Source organism: Buteo buteo, chromosome 4 (genome assembly GCF_964188355.1).
Source record: "Buteo buteo chromosome 4, bButBut1.hap1.1, whole genome shotgun sequence".
In the NCBI taxonomy this organism is placed as follows: Eukaryota; Metazoa; Chordata; class Aves; order Accipitriformes; family Accipitridae; genus Buteo; species Buteo buteo.
This window is the reverse complement of record NC_134174.1, coordinates 66,229,262-66,242,475: the sequence shown is the minus strand read 5'-3', so window position 1 is coordinate 66,242,475 and position 13,214 is coordinate 66,229,262. Positions and strand designations below refer to the sequence as shown.

Here is a 13,214-nt window from a genome sequence, read left to right as displayed (position 1 = left end):
CTTGTCTTCCCAATGCAACCACGTCCCTGTATTTAAAACAGAAATATTGAACACCGCTGGAGCCTGTTCTCCCACAGATTCTGCAAAATGCAGCGTCGTGGTTCTGGGAGTGAAAATCTAATGCCGTAACCTCTGCTGCACGGTGCACCGGAACAGTAATATATTAACACGAGGTCGTAGCCTGACAAATGCTTTTAAGACGGCATAAGCCAGCGCTGCCATAAAACCAGCCCTGCGCTCCCTGCCCCGGCTGCTCCTTCCCACCCGTGTGAGCCTCTCCCCGCGCAAGCAATGTCTCCCATGCGACTGAAGGCAGAACCAGGTTGGGGAACAGATCCAGCTGAAAATAAGCTTTTTTTTTTTTTTTCCTTTTTCTTGCCTTTTTTTTTTTTATTTTTCTTTTTTTCCTTCCCTGGGATTAGCGTTCAGCTGGATCTGTTCCCTGATCCACTTCACCTTGCAGCTGCACAAATGCTCGTGCTGGCAGCGGGAGGAGGCAGCGCGGGCTGGGAGCGCATGGCCGGGGCCCAGAGCAGCCAACTGCTTCTTGAGGCACTTGCAGCAGCAGCTGAGCACAAGGCTGCAGAGCAGCTATTTTTTTAATAGGCTCGGTTTTCTTTCAAAATTAGAAAGAACCGAGAGAGTTTCTGCACAGACTGCAAATAACCCGCACTTTTCCAACTAGGAGCTCAAAGTACGCCGTGACCCCGCGGCAGGACGGAACCCGGGATGTGCGAGTCCTCCGGCTGCCTGCAGAGCTGCTCCGGGAGGCAGAGGGAAGGACAGAGGAAAAAGATTCGGGCTCTCAGAGCCCCTAGAGAGCACACACGACCACCCACGTCAGTTTGGGATCAGAGCCTGGGCGAACCAGCACCTCAAATACCAAGGTAGCATCAGTATAAGATAACAAATGAGGGTTATCTCCCCTAAGAAACCCACCTGAAATACTGCCACGGAAGTGGAGAAGCAAAAATACTGGGAAGTAGTATTCCTGGCAACCTCTGAACTGAAAGCTGCCTTGATGGCTTCTTTTTTTCTATGACAAGCAAGATTCCCCATGCTTTTAAACCACAAAAAAACCCCAGACAAACCCATTCACCCTCTTTTTTCTGGGTTCCCACAGAGAACTTGTGGCATGAATGAGTCCTTTTCATTTACATTAAGTTAAATACGGTTACGGTAGGAAACTCTGGGTCTGTAGAGCAAACCTGTTAAACGTGTAAAAAATAACGTTACAGTAATTAAATACTAAAAACTAATCCTAAAATAGGAGGTGGGGAGGAGAGTTGCTGATCTAAGAAAGATCATATGCTGCCTTCAGGAGCAATTTTTTTGTACCGGTGCAACCCTTCACACCGGATGACATCCTTACAGTAAATGATACAAAAAGGGATCTGAACCACTGTCTTAATGAACTTACTTTTACAAGACTGATACCAAATGTTGGATTTTTGACTTCTTAGTAGAAGGAATTGTGCTCGATGGCGCTTGTATACCCGTGTCAGTCTGGTGTGAGATCAAAACTATAAGAAAAACAACCCATCTTCTAAATGCTTAGTTACAAACAGTTTACCAAATATGTTTTGGAACAAATTCATCCCTGCTTTGCATCAATTACAACAGTGAAATGAAGGATGTGTTTCTCTTAACGCATTTTAAAGTTAAACTAGAGTACTAATATTAAAAGGGGATTATGCAGTAAAATAAACCAATTAATTTCTCCAGGCTCCAAATTTGCACTCACAAAAATCTTTACGGAAAATTCCTTAACGTATCCATATTCGTGCTTATTGTACCGGTATTACAGACAGTTAAACCAAACTCTAGGCTTACGTTTCTAGCTCAATAGAACCTGTAGAAAATGAACATTTGCTGCCACCGATTTGTAAAAAACACATGAGCACCTTCTTAAACATAGATGATTATTTTAATGAATATCCATTATAAACTAGCCAACAGCTCTGTTCAAAACCAGTTATGTTTTAAAACCTGGTAAAATATAAATGGGATATTGACATCGGTGCTGGATATGTGGCATTACTCAACATACAAATTTCATTTCTAATGATCAAACGTGGTCTCTGGCTTGAAAGGATCTAAGCAGGATTTGTGTCTGCCTGTTCCTACATAGCACTAACTAAGTTGCACAAACACTTGGAGCAGTAAAATAACTGGTCTATTCTAGTCAACAGATACTCACTCTAAATCTGCAGAGAGGGATGCATGCGCTTAAATTTATGCACTGAGAGTCATCCAGCTGAAGTCACTCTGACTCCTCACGCTACATAAAAGCTATGCAGGAGCATCGTCTTTGCAGGATCAAGGCCCATATTTGCATCTGCAAATCAACCTCTTTATGAAAACCAGATTGTAAATTTAATTTTTTTTGTTTGTTTGTTAGTTCCTTGCAAGGTCTTGAGATGTACCAGTGTAGCAGGAGGTGCTGCACTCAGGCTGACGTGTCGGTGAAGTGTAGAGGGAAAGTGTGATTGTGCTCCCGGTTGATGGAGTGTCTCGTGTGGCGTGCATTCAGCTGCTTGGAAGCCAGCATGTGGGTCAGGAAACAATATTTGAACATCACCATTTTCCTGAATCCACGGCTAATAAAAGCCAAGTTATTCACGAGAGAAGCATGTAATCCCTTACTAAAAATAATGACAAATTCATCAAATATAACTATTATAGACACAGGGGCTACAGACTTTCTGCTATATTTAAGCTGCAACACTGGATGAGCACAGTGAGTACCGCAGTTAATTAGCAGCAGGGGGGAGCATTATTTCGGCAAGCGAGGTGAACCCTGGCTGGCAGGGAAAAGGGGTGCCAGATAAACCTTGCACCCCCAACACCCGGTTCCCATATTGGAAGGACACATAAGAAGTGCATTTTTTAAAGTTCATTTGATGTCACAGAAAAATGATGCTGGGAGGGCTTGGTTCCTGAACGGTGCCGGTAACTTTTCAGTATGGCTACCCATAGGTTAAAATAAATAGAAGAGAGGAACAGCTTGATTTTGCTTTGCTTTGCAAGCACCCCTCATAAACTAAGTTTTCAGGACTATTCTTCTCCTAGCAGGGATTATCTGCACAACCACCCTCAATTACTCCTCAAGGATGGGAGCCTCAGTCTTTTAATATACAGTTAGAGATGATGTGGAGAATCCGCCTTTCAGATAACAGCCTACTGCCTGAAACATCTGTCCAGAAAGTGGATAAAATACAGAAATAATCTGGAGGAGAGAGGCCAGAAGAGAGAGGTCTGCTCCGTGCCTGCCCGGGCAGCAGGACGATCCTTTTCCTTTGGCTCTTATGTCTTTCCCTTGCCCCAAAATTGCTGCTCCCGAGCTCTGGGAAGCCGAAACGCCCCACTCCAAGCACGTGCTGAATTTTGCACAAACCAGTGAGATACTGGAGGAGTTGAAGCTCCCTTAAGGTCGGTTAGCAGCTGAATGGAAGTTTTAAAAGCTTCAATTTGAAGTTAAAGACCTGTCGTTTCAGGCTCCCCACCGAACCCACCATGTATCTTCTTTCCTAGCATCTGATTACAAAGGCTGTTTCACACTTGATAAATGTTCGATCGCAATCCAAATAGTTTGAAGAAAAATCCACATGCGTGAGGATTGCCCCCTGCTAAACCTGAAGATGTTTGCTTCAGTGCTTTCTCCTTTACAATCTGTAATCTAATTGCTCCAGTAATGATATAATTATTTGTGTCTTTGGCCTCAACGTATGTCACTTACTTTGTTTGTATCATGAATTCAACGTTATGTATTAGAAGCAATTACTGTTTTCCTGTCCCACGCCCCCACACATTGCATACGTAATGTTTAACAAAGCAAATCAGCTAAAGCAAAGAGCGATGGTGGTTGTGGTTTAAAAAAATCACCGCTGAAATGCCACAGGCAAGTCCTCGGTTGGTGCAAATTGCTGTTACTCATTGCGGCCCAAGTTCCATGTGCTAAGGAGATGCCCATAATATTTTGACAGTTCGCAGTGTTGCCAATGATGGAAATCCAAGATATCTCGGTAATACGGGAGACTGTGATTTTCATGGTGAGGTTTCCTGAAGGCAGGCGGGGTTTTCTTTTCAGAGGGACTTTTGCCAAAGGGAAGAGTGCAGGATTAGATGCGCCTTCTAGCCGAAAGCTGCTGAATTTTGCTAAAATCTACTTGGAGGTGCCCGGCTGTACCCCGCGGCATGCAAGGCCTGGGGTGGCCACAGCTGCGGCCATCTCGGCACCTCCGCCACGGGGAATCCCGGGGAGCTGAGGCTGCACGAGGCTTCAACTTCTGCGGGACAGAGGCAGCAGCTCCCGGCAGCAGGTGCTCGGAGGACAAATGACGGACACGGTGTAAACATCCAGCAAGGGTCTGAAACGTGCTTTTAAGAGAATCAAGATCTTTAGGCTCTTCACCGTGTAATTTCACCCACAAAAACTGAGGCTGGCTTATTAATTTTGATGGACAATTGATCTGGTTCAAGGGTTTGATTTGACTAGAGAAGGAATGTGCTTTTTCCCAGGCTGATGGAGAAGCACGGGATATATGTAATGCAGAAGGCTCGATGATTATACAACAAAAAATGGGATCACCACCTGCCCACATTCTTGCGATAAGCAGATGAAGAATGTCTGTCAAAACATTAATTCCCAAATCTATGGGGGTAATGTGGAATACAAATACAAATAAACGCACGTCGGAGCGCGCTCTGGTTATCTCGCCTTCAGCCGAACGCCCCGGCACGACGATACGATCGTCACATCAAATTGGGCGCTCGGCGGGGATGGATGCGTCAGTCCCACCGTTTTTAAAGATGTCAACGGCGGGGTCCGAGCGTGCCTTGCCGGTCTTTCTTCCCCGGCCTCACGACATCACTTTCCAACCCCGCACGGGGCGAGGACGGACGCGATATAATAATTGCACGCTCAAGCGGAGGGATGACGGCGATACAAAGAGGCGTGGGGTGCAGGCCAGACTTCGGTACCGGATCCCATGGGTGCTGGGTGTCCCCACACCCCCGCTAGCGGTCCCCAGACCTGGCAATGCCAGCCTGGATGCGACCGGGACGTGAAAAGGGGGACACACACACACGGACACATACACGAGTGGGGGGGGGGGGGGTGGGAGCGCGGAAGCCCCGCGGGCGCATTGAGCGCGGGTGGCCGAACAAAGGCGGCCGTCTGCCGGCCTTACACGCCGCCCCCCCCCGCCCCCCAAACCCACCCACAATCCTCCCCCCGCGGGTCGGCACCGGGCGCAACAGGCACCGCGGCCCCGCGGAGCCCCTTCCCCGCCCCGCGGAGCCCCTTCCCCGCGGGTGCGCTCGGGGCGGCCCGGGCCCGTTCCCTCTGTCTGTCCGTGTGTGTGTGTGTCCGTCCCCCGATTCCCCCCCCCCCCCTCCGCCCCTTCCTCGCTGCGTCTGTTTGTACTTTAGCTGATCCACTAATCCCCCGAGAGAGCCTATTTGTAGTGAAGAGTATCTATAGGGGGCGAGGCTGGTCCATGTGGGTTTGTGTCATTGGTTTGCAAGGAGAGACCCCGCCTATTGCCCAAAAAAAAAAAAAAAAAAAAAAAAAAGAAAAAAAAAAAAAGAAGACGGAAAAAAAAAAAAAGGCACTGAGAGCCCCTACCTCTCCCTCCGCTCACCCAGCTCGGCGAGGGGGAGAGTGCGCTCCGCCCAGCACCGCCCGGGCACTTCCCCCCCTTTTCTGGCTTTAAAAAAAAAAAAAAAGAGGGGTAAAAAACAAAAAAGAGGGGGGAGAAAAAAAAGAAAAAGGAGGGAAAAAAAAAAAAAAACCAACCAACGACCCTCCCCCCCAAGTTGCAATTAGCATCCTCCCCGCTGCTGCTGGGCTCCGCGGCGGGGCTCCGCTGCCCCCGTCCGCTCCCGGCGCGGCGGCGGGCGGAGCAGGAGAGCGGAGAAGAGGAGGGGGGGGGGGGGGGAAGGATTAAGTTGGTTTTTTTTTTCTTTTTTTTCTTTTTTTTTTTTTTTTGTGCGGTGTGCTAGCTGGTGGCGTTTTTAAGGTGGATCTCCGACAAGCAGAGCCCGGCGGTGGTGGATGCGGGGAAGGGGATGCGGAGCTGAAGAGCGGTGCGGGGGCTGCCGGCGGCCGGGCCGGGAGCAGGTAAAACGGGACGGGGGTGGGTTATGGGGGGGGGGGGTGAGGGTGTCTATGGGGGGGGCAAAAGGGGGGAAAAAAACGGCGTCCGGGTGCTGTCGCCTGGGCTGCGCTACGCGAAGGACAAGGGAAGGCGAGGACATCTTTGCTTCGATGTCCCCCGTGCGATGGGGATGGAGGAGGAAAAGGAAAGAAGCGGGGGGGGGGGGTGTAGGGGAGGAGGAGGGGGGGTGTATTGTGTGCGGGGGGGGGGGTGTTTTGGTGGTGGGAGCCCGGCCGCGCAAGTTACGCGGGTGCCGGGCTGGCGCGGAGCTTGGGGTTGGAAGTGGGAAATCTTTTGTTGTGGCGGGCCCCGCATTGTTTACTTAGTACCGAGCAGCCGCCGACAACATCTGCCGGGGGATTAACGGGGCGGCGGCAGGAAAGTTTGGGGAAGGGGAAACCCGCGGGGCGGCCGCCAGCTCCGCGTCCCCCGGCCGCCGCGTCCGCGGCGGCCGGGGGACGCGGAGCAGGCGGCCGCGATCCGTTGTGTTGTGTTTTTTTAAAAAAAAAAAAAAAAAAAAAAATTAAATCTTTTTTTAATATTTTTACTTTTTTCGATTTTAATTTTTTTCATTATTAGTAGTTTCTTTTGGCTAAAGAACCGCACTCGCCCCCCCTTCAATCACTTAGCAACTCTCCGGGCTTAACCCCGCCGTGCCGGGTGTCCGCAGGGCAGGGCGGTACGCGGGCCGCGCTTCGCTCCTTCCCCCCCGCCTAGAGCCTACACCCCAGCCTTAATTTCTCCAGTATTTATGTATTATCTTATTCCCCCACCCCTCTTCCCCGGTTTGAAAATTTTAAACCCTCCCCCCGATACGTCCGGCAAGCAAAATCAGAGGTGCTGCGCGGGTGCGCGGATTTACGCGTGTTGTTCTTTTTCACCAAAAAAAAAAAAAAAAAAAAATTTACACCACCCACCCACCCACCCCAACTTGCTGGACTTGCAGAGGGGAAAGAATAGCCTTTTGTCCTGCCGAGGGACGTGCCCCTAAGGTAAATCCTGGCTGGGGCTTAGCGCTTGGTACTTTGCCGGGTCCCATGGCTCTGCCTGGCTGTGCTAGGGAGGAGGAAAGTGGGAGATGGAGATCTCAAAGTAGTAGAAGTAATTTCTTCTTTCAGCTACACTTCTCCGCTGCCTTTGAATTGCCTGCAATGAATGTACGTAGCTCTAATTGAAGTACTTTAATCATTCACACTTGATTAAGTATACCGTGACCAGAGGAGAGGAGTACACACGGCTCCCTAGAACGTGAGGGATGGTATGACATTTTAATCCCGTGTTTTAAAAAACATTAGTGAAGCAGGAAAAACGATAGCCGGTGACGGTTAGGTATAATGGACCGTTGTTTTCATACAGATGGTGGCTTACCGACGGGAATGAAATTGCAGTTATTGCAGATATTTAGGCGGCGGGGGGGCGGGGGGGAGCACGTACTTTTCAGTTTGTTTAAGCACAGTGAAGAAAATAATGATAGACGAGATGCCTGGTGACAAAATGCTTTTGTTCCTGTTTCCATCAGTGCATAAGGGCGCCGACCTGCTTTAGCATTCTTTAAAGGTCTCTTTACCAAGGAAAATTGAAGACGGTCTCATTATAGGCGAGTGTGTTCAGAATACTATGAGGTATTTATGAATTCAGAGGTGATTGTTGAATCGCAGACATTTCAATTACACATCCTGTAGTAAAAAAAAAAAAAAAAAATTATTTGTGGCGATGTGTTCTGTAATCTGTTATTAACATAAAGCTGATTTGTGCTCGAGCTCCGGAGCTGGCCGAGGGAATGGGTTCGTCCACGGGGCTCGAATCTTAAACAAAGATTTGTATTCTTCGCCTCGCAAAACTTCTGCTGCAGGGGCAGCCTGAAGTTCCTATAAAAGCGATTGTTCGGGAAACGTCAGCTATCGTCAGTATTTTTCTGGAAAATCTGGCGTTGTGAATGCAGGGCGGTATTTTTAGAAAGGAGCTTTTTATTTTTGGACGGGTTTGGGAAACCCACCTGTTAGTCATTAGCAGGGAGCGGGGACAGAGGTTCACCTTCATCGTTAGCGAACCTGGGCACATCTGGGGGCTGCAGGCAGTTATTCCCTTCACCTGAGCTCTTCCGCTCGTGGACAACCAAAGTATCTTTCCCTTTAAAAGTCATAACCCAGCATGTCTAAAACTGAAGAGAAGATAAGATAGTTTAGTCAGAGCGGTGAAAAGCTCCTGTGTTTTGAAATGCTGATTGCCCGAGTGTTTGACTTTTCATTTTTTCCCCTAGAACTTCAGACCCAGATGCTTCCTCAGTCCAGAGTTTTATTGTCAACTTCATAGCCTACAAATTGGAGATGATGTTTTCTTGTGGTCAGCTTCCCCTGGTTTTAAGGTAGTTTTCTTCCTGGCCCAGGCTGTTTGGGATTCCCGAGGTTTGGCTGGCCGGGGCGGCTCCAGACCGTGATGCCCTGCAGAGCTGCAGCCCCACAGCCCTGATCGCTGACAGCTCCCTCTTATCCCAACCCACTTTTCGAGGGCAAAGTTGTTGCCCTTTTCCACTTTTGCTCTTCCTAGATGGAAGACGTTCAAAGGAATTTCCTCATAGCAAAAACTGTAGCACAGACTGTCATCTTTTGACTCTCTTGTTTCAGTACAGAGACTTGTCCAGTGATAATGTTCCTCGTATCAGGGAAAACATCAGCCTCAAAGTATGAGGTCCCAGGCACGAGGTGGAAGTAGCGTACTGAAATCTTTGGCTAGGAAAGTTGATTTATTCAACAGGCTGGCAGCAATTCAAATAAAACTTCTTCAGTTCAGCTGACTCTGGTAAGAATAGGTACTTTAAGGAAAAAAGTCCCCGAATCTGGGTTTGCCCAAGCTTTTGGAAAAGGTAGGTTAATTTTCACTGTTTTTTTGTTGCTGTTTAGTAGCTGTGGGAATTGAAAGTGGCTTCGTGTTTAAGCAGAAGAAATGGAAAAGCTTCTCTAAACACAGCACTGGCAAGTTGCAAGGCTTTTGTTAAAATCTGATGGATGGATGATGCTGTCTTAAAAAATCTGATAGGTGTCATATTTACTCCTCACATCAGGTCTAGCAAGTATTACTTTCTTTACTTGATACTCTGGCTGTAGTAAGTTAAAGAAGTGGAGAGCAGAGCTGCTGGTGAAGAGCTTTTCAGACTGGAGTGATTACACCTGCCCTAGAAATTCGGGATTTTTCAGAGTACGGGGACCCTTTGCCCCCAGCAGTTTCCCTCCCCCCAGATTTGTTTGCAGCTTCCCCCCCCCCCCCCAGTAAAATCACGCTTTTTTGTATGTTTGGTTATTCCACAGAGCTTGAGAACAGCACCCTGAGCCAGTCTCCTAGCTCTTGGGGTTTGGATACAACAGAGAGTAAGGAAATGTGATATGGATCTTAGTAATTTTTATATTTGTTCTCTTGCTCCAATAGGAGTCACCATTTTGTTGTAAGAAGGATAAAGCCCTGAAATATCTTCTATTTCCTTGGCACAGCCCACTTAACTCTTAAAATGAAAATTATTCTTGCGCTAAGTATATTTAGATTATAGGCTCTGACCGGAGGAATGGCATCAGGGCTCACAGGCGAGTGCAGGGGGGAGTGCGGGGTGGTTGTTGGGGTTCCCTCTTGCAGGGAACGCTGAAACTTTGGAGGGGAGGTTTTGGCACGTCACCGCTGGTTTCGCTCTTGACTGGGACAACACAAATGTTTTAGCCAGGAATTGGCGTTTTCTCCACCGCTGTACGTGATGGTGAAAGATGCGATTCCAAAATGGACTTTGTCATGCCCATGTGCGCCTGGGCCAACTCTTGTTCCTGCTCCCGTGTTCCCGTGGTTCGTTGTTTTGTTCCTTCTCCTTTGCCAGAGGAAGTAAAATAAAGATAAGTTTTAGGTGAAAGGATGAAAAATGCCATGACTGTCCTTTGCCCCAGTGAGGGCACGCAAACCAAACCTTCTTATTATGCCGTGCATATCTTCTCCTTCTGCTCAGCCCCATCGTGGTGAGGAGTCCGGGATCTTTGGCATTTTACAGAGTACTAGGAAGGCCCAGATTACATTTTCTCTGAAGTCAGCAGGAGTTTTTTGATAACAGAGCACTGAAGAATCAGTTCTTATTTATTTAGTTCTACAATGACCAATGAAGCTTAATGAGTCTGCACTCCTCTTTTGTGCACCCTGAACCCTAATGATTTCTTAAAAAACAGGAATTGTTTTCACAGGACTAAACATCGGGAAGTTTTGAATTTTTTTTTGTTTCTCCTCTCTGAGGTGATGGCGGGATGTCGCATTTGGGAAACATGATGGTGAGATTGCAAAGAGAAAGGTGAAGACTTCTTGTTCGGAAAAGAGGTACTGGACTGTTAGGAAACAGAAATCCCATTTTGTCACCTCTGTCTTCAAGGCAAGAGGGGCCTGAGTCCAAATTTGCTCCAGTCTCACCTAGATTTCATGCCCTGTTTGAACTTTGTGGGTTGAGACTGCGAGAGAATCCCTGCTGCACCGGCTTTGGGGTTCGCTTTGGTCGATTGGGTTTGTTGTACTTGGTCGGGTGAGGGGGGGGCACGGTGGTGCTGTGTGGGAAGAGCTTGGTGGTCCTGCTGGCAAAGTTGTTGGTGGTTTTTTTTGCTCTGTAATGATTTGTTAGTGCCTGTGTTATATTCTTTGTGGCTTCCATGGGATTATTAAAAAGAAATACAGCTGGAATAGTTGGAGGGGAAAAACGCCTGGTGGAACCAGAGTGGCCTGATCGTTAGCACCGGCTTTGATGGACCCGTCAACCCCTCAAGGAGGTAATCAGTGCTGCTGTGTGGCAAGGTTGCCCACTTCTGGGATTTTTATGGTGCTTTTAGCCCATCCTGAAAGTCCAGCCAGGAGCAGAGCCCTCTCTGGGGGATGCTGGAGGCTTGTCCCTGCTCTGCGGTTTTGCAGGAGAGGACAGCCCCCAGGATGCCATCACCTTTCAGGGTCCCCCCGCTCCACAGCTGACTGGAGCTGCGTGCACTTGCGTTACGTGGTTATTTTGGATAATTCTGCCTTGTTTTTCAAATACATGGTCTTCTGGGTGGATCACGGTAGGCATCTTGATAGGCTTCCATAAAGTCCCATCTGTTCTGGGACTTCACTGTAAAATGCAGATAAAACCCAAGTTACTCAAATACGTCAGTAGTAGATTTTAATTATTAATGACTTGCTCCTCCAACCTTATCTGGCAGTAATTTCGTGTATACTTTAAGCCAATAAAAACCAGTGGCCCTGCTGAAAGTAACTGCCCTGCTTACTTCTAGGCTTCTGCCCATCCCTCCCGCCAGAAGTAAGCTTTACTTGGTTAAAACAACCTGCTTGTTGAATTTTGGGCTCTGCCTCGCTCAGGCCCTCTCTCTAATCCCCACCAGCAGTCCGAGCAGCGCGAGATCAGGAAGGACCTTTGCCACCATGATAGCCAAATCAAGGTTGACCAAATCACACCCTTCTTTGGACCCAGGCGCAGAAAGCACAGGGTACCTTGGCGGTGAGTTTTTTTGTGGAGATGCTGGTAGGAACCTCGCTGAATTGATTTGTCACATGAGGACTGCCGCAGTTGCTCCCGTGTACATTAACTTGTGTAGTGTTGTCAAATACTCAGCCACTATTTCTTTGCAACAACGCATACCAATTATTACTTAAATAGACCCCTGAAGCACAGCGCGGAGGGAGAATGTGTGGATTAGAGACATAATATTTACGAGGAGCCAAGTCTTTAATGAGACCAGGAATAATGCAGATGGATTCTCTGTTGCTAAATATAACAGATATGTAATGGATGCTGCCTATCATTTTTTTTTTAGCGACCCATTCACTTTGGAAAAAGAGTAACTTCTGTGCTGCGGAGGTTGGCACAGAATTGTAGGATATTCCAAAATTAGCCTGGCTTTTGGTTATTATTGTAATAACTCTAATGTATGGCTCTGCAAGGTATAAGCGACCCTGGCTGGGAGTATGGTTGAGCCCCTTTGAAATGCTGGTGGGCTTTGGGAAAAGCAATGGGTGTACAAGGAGTGCAGGATCAGCCCCAAAAGAGGCAGAGGGAGGAGATAGAGATCCATTAGGTTCCACACAGCTGATGCACTGGTGGAACTGATAGCATCATCATTAGCACAGAAAATAAACAAAACCAACAATTAATCACACGGCTGGCTCCTGTGCAGGTGTCGCACCGTGGGGTGCGATGAGCTCTGCAGGTCCTCAGCCTGCCTTTGTGGATATTCCAGTTTATATTTAGGGGAAGCCGCCGTGACACAGTCCCTCCCTTCTCAATAAACAATTCCCTTTTGGCCCCGCTTGTGCTTGCCGATGTGAGCATGCCGTCAGCGCCATCGTCGAGGGGGTCTCCCGGCTTTCCTGCATCTTTTCTGTTGCAGCATCCCAAGCATGCGTGCTGACATCCACATCGGTACCTGGCTGAGGCTCCCCCGGGGTGTGAGGTCTCCGTGAGCACCTCATTTCTCTGCGGGTGATGTACTAGGAACGCTTTGGGCATAAGGAGCTCATAGTTTATGTTCCAGATGAAGTTTTTAATTAAAAATTGGCCTTCTGCAGGCCCCTTTGAATAACTGCGTCTTGGCTTTCCTCGTCAACTCTCCTCCTTGGTTTTATCAGCATAACCTTTAGTTTCACGACGATAAATGGGAGGTTGGGGGAATGTCCTTTGTTTGCGTTAGCTGGAGGTAAAACCCTGTAAATTCCCCTTTAAAAGTGTTCTAGGCCAAATATAAGAGATGGTAGTGGTACCTGTAGAGCTGTCATAAAGTGTCCACTTTTTTATTATCTTTATGCTGAAAACCACGTTTGGCATGAGAGGGGAGGTTGGAAGGAATCAGCAAGTTAGGTGAAGTAGTCAGGCTAAATACCAGACATTACACTTAAAAGCTGAGAGACTTGAGCTTTGCTGTAATTAGTTGTGGATGAAATTAATTTCAATTCAATATACGGAAAAAAACCCTTTCCATCAGCTTTCATGATTTTGCAGTTATCTAAAGTTTCATGATCCCGCAGGACAAGCTCGTGTAAGTTTTATATTTGCCA

General features: G+C 47.8%; 1 protein-coding gene across 1 annotated transcript in view; it reads left to right on the top strand.

Moving 5' to 3' along the window:
- Window positions 1-5,735: 5,735 nt before the first annotated feature.
- CTBP2 (C-terminal binding protein 2) overlaps window positions 5,736-13,214 on the top strand; it is a 142,800-nt gene continuing 135,321 nt past the window's right edge. The window contains exon 1 of the mRNA XM_075026586.1: window positions 5,736-6,124. The gene's annotated coding sequence lies outside the window, so the exon portion shown is untranslated. The remainder of the gene's footprint in view (window positions 6,125-13,214) is intronic.